The sequence below is a fragment of the Elephantulus edwardii genome, unplaced genomic scaffold (assembly GCF_000299155.1).
Source record: "Elephantulus edwardii isolate Elephantulus edwardi_28Jun2011 unplaced genomic scaffold, EleEdw1.0 scaffold00211, whole genome shotgun sequence".
In the NCBI taxonomy this organism is placed as follows: domain Eukaryota; kingdom Metazoa; phylum Chordata; class Mammalia; order Macroscelidea; family Macroscelididae; genus Elephantulus; species Elephantulus edwardii.
In genome coordinates this window covers 3,289,026-3,292,356 of record NW_006399961.1, presented here as the reverse complement: position 1 = coordinate 3,292,356, position 3,331 = coordinate 3,289,026, and the positions used below count along the sequence as shown (strand labels likewise).

At 45.0% G+C, this 3,331-nt stretch overlaps 1 pseudogene; it reads right to left on the bottom strand.

The window, feature by feature from the left end:
• Positions 1–151: 151 nt before the first annotated feature.
• Positions 152–1,286, bottom strand: LOC102849826 (annotated as a pseudogene).
• Between the last annotated feature and the right edge of the window lie 2,045 nt (positions 1,287–3,331).

Below are 3,331 nucleotides of genomic sequence, written 5' to 3'. Positions count from 1 at the left end.
CCTTCCTTCCTTCCATCTTCCTTCCCATGACAAAAGAGAATTTATTTTGACTCCTACTACAGAATCTGTATCTTCATCTTCAAGGGTCTTTGACAATGCCACCTTTTGGGTTCCGAGTATATTTTCCTGACCAAAGAGCAGGGTTCAGGGCTCACTCGGTACTTAAGAAGACCCTCTTACGTGCAGTGTTCGTATACAGGTGTCAACGCCACTCAACATCGGCTGTGGCCTGCTGTTCCAGTGTACCCAGGCGGATCATGTACAGCTTGAGCTCAAAGCGAGGTCCAACTTCAGTGAGCTCCATGTTGTGGTGGTCCACCTTCTTGTAGACATGGTGCCGGAAAGAGATGTAGTCATCCTGATTTGCAAAGGTAATGACTCTGTGGCTGTCATCTTTGGGCACAGGGAATAGGAGACCCACTTGCCCAGACGGGAGAAAAAGCCATGCATGATGAGGTGAGGCTTGGCTTCTGACATGGTGCCCAGGTCAGGGATATCATGTCGCATGACGACGTTGCAAAGTGTGAAGTATGCAGTGGGGCCAAAGGGCAGATGGCTGACAATAAAACCCACAGGTGTGCCCCGGTGCTCGTGAACAACCAGCAAGTCGGTTACTCCATTGGCTTTGCAGGCTTGCACCAGGGCACCCACCTCATGCCGGCCTCGGTTCACATACGCTGTGCACCTGGGAACATGAGCTTCAGTTCCTTTGCAAACATCTTGAGGCGAAAACTAGGGTCTCTGGAGGTGGTGATCATGATCTTGGGATCTTCGACGCCTGCCCAGCGATACTCATCATCGACGTGGCTGGTCACACCTTCACCACCAGCGTCATCAAATTCCAGGGATCCCTGTAAAGCTAGTGCCTCCTGATGTAACTCGGTGGGAATTAGGCGGTTTTCTTGCAGCGCCCGGCGGAGCTTCTCCTTTCTCTCGTCAGCCGTTTGCCAGGCTTCCTCGCTGGCCTTGCGGGACAGGTGATCTCGGCATAGGCGGGCCTCGCGTCGCAGTCTGCTCGCACGTGGGTCAGGGCCGAGCACCTCTGCGTCCCGCCGCCGTCGGTCCTCTCCGCAGAAGGACAGACCTTCCGGTCTGGAGCAAACGGGAAGTGAGTCCCAAAGGCTACAAAGCTCGGTTGGCACCCGGTGTCGGTTCGCACCCTCGGCCTTTGCTGTAGCCTAACTTTGACACTGTGATAAGTAGAGTCCAGAAACCGCAAAGCAACAGGAATGAAGTTAACAATCTCTCCTCCCTTAATCAAAATTTTTGCTATACATTTTCACCATCTTTCATCCTGACAGCAGCTACGTGACTGAAAATGCGACTGTTTCTTGAAGCGGCTCAGAATCACCACAGCCCATGCCAACCGGGTAGCTCTTGGTCCTGCCGGTGAGAATGAATTGGGCCTTTGGATGCTCCGTAGCTAAGAGTGTCTGTTCTTCAAGAATTTCACTCGCTGATTCTCTCTCTAGTTCCAGTTTGTATTTCTGATATTATTCTGCCCATGGGCTTACTTACTCACTGCAAACAAACACCTTTCTAAAACCCATAAACTACAACTATAAATATGGGTCTTGTCAGAAGGAATCAAGGCAGGGAGAAAAGTACAATGAATGAATGGAAATCCAGTCTCTGTAAATTTTCATTAAAAGTAATAATAATATAAACAAAACAAAACTATACCATGAGAAAAAAAAAAAAGGAATCAAACAGACTGTATTTGTAGAAAGAGATGCTGGAGAAGCTTAACATCATCAGTCAGAATAAAGCTAAGGACTGAATATGAAACTGATCCTCAATTGCTCAAATGTAAGTTCAAGTTGGTACCAGCAGCCAGGAAATAAAAAGATCAGTTGCATTGGAAAATTCTGCTGTCAGGAGTCTCTCCAGAGTACTGAAGAGCAATGATGTCAGTCTTGAGACTTAAGGTGCACTCGATTCAGGCCATGGTCTTTGTGCTGTACAGTGACTAGGGATGACAGAAGAAGAATTGATGTCTCTGAGCTATGGTGCTGGAGAAGAGTATTGAATATACCATGGACTGCTAGGAAAACAAACAGGTTCATCCTAGAGAGGGTGAAATCGGGCTGCTCCTTAGAGGCAAAAATTCTGAAGCTTCGTCTGACATATTTTGGACATATCCTGAGAGACTTGGAAATGGACATTATGCTTGGGAGTTTGGAGGGACAGTACAAGAGAGGAAGACCCTTGATGAAACGGGTTGACTCAGTGACTGGGTTAATGCAAGAAGATGTGTCAGAGACAATAAGATTGGCTCAGGATGGAACAGGGTTTAGAGCTGTTGTACATAGGTTGCTATGACTCAATGGCAAATAACAACAATAAGAAGTTAAAATTTAAATGGAAGAAATAAAAACAAGTCCACATGATCAAAAATACAACTTTGCGCATGTTGCTGTGTACTATAGAGTCGGAACTGACCCATAACTGATCATCTGGTGGGTTTTCAGAGGCAGTTAATTGCACAGGAGGAGATTGCTCATCTTATTCCTAGGGAGCTGCTGGTGGCCTCAAACTGTGTACCTTCAGGATTGCAATGCAGCTTTTTGCCACTAGGCAACCAGAGCACTTTAATAGAGACCATCTCAGGAAAAGATGTGATGCACTGAACCAAAGACCCGGTGAATTCTGGGATGGCATCAAGAACACCTGGTGTGGAAAACAATGTAATTTGTAAATAAGCTAGTATAATAATAAAAATATTTTAAAAAGAACATTATATGTGAAGAAAGCAAAAAGATCATTAAAATTCAGGAAAGAAAGAAAAGAATAAAAGTGGATGTGAGAAGACCTGACACTTTCTCTGGGGCTTTAAGAAGGTAAAAGCAAAAGGAAGAAATCAATTAGAAAAGCTGAACAGACAAAGCAAGATATCATTCAGAAAACAAAATCAAGAAGAGCACACTTGGCATTTCAAGTTAAAAGAACTGAAGAGAAAATCAAGCCGTAAGTGGCAAGGCTGAAGGAGTCTATGAGCAAAATAACTGAGTAATGCAGGAAGCATAAAAAAAAACACATTAGAATGTACATAGTTGTTGTACCATGAGAATTGGCTGTTGTACAATCATTTCAGGAAGCAGCATAGGATCAAGAAGCAATGGTGATGAAGGAAGATATTCAAGCTACACAGAAGGTGCTGGTGTGAAATAAGCTCAAAGTTTTATCATCTTTGCCTCCAAGGAGCATGCTGCTCTGTTTGGACAGCAGCTTCCTGGTCTAGGTATAGGTTTCACATGAGGACAGTCTGATGTTCTGGGATTCCCATTCTTCTCAACAGTAGCCACACTGTTGTAATCCACACAAACGCCTT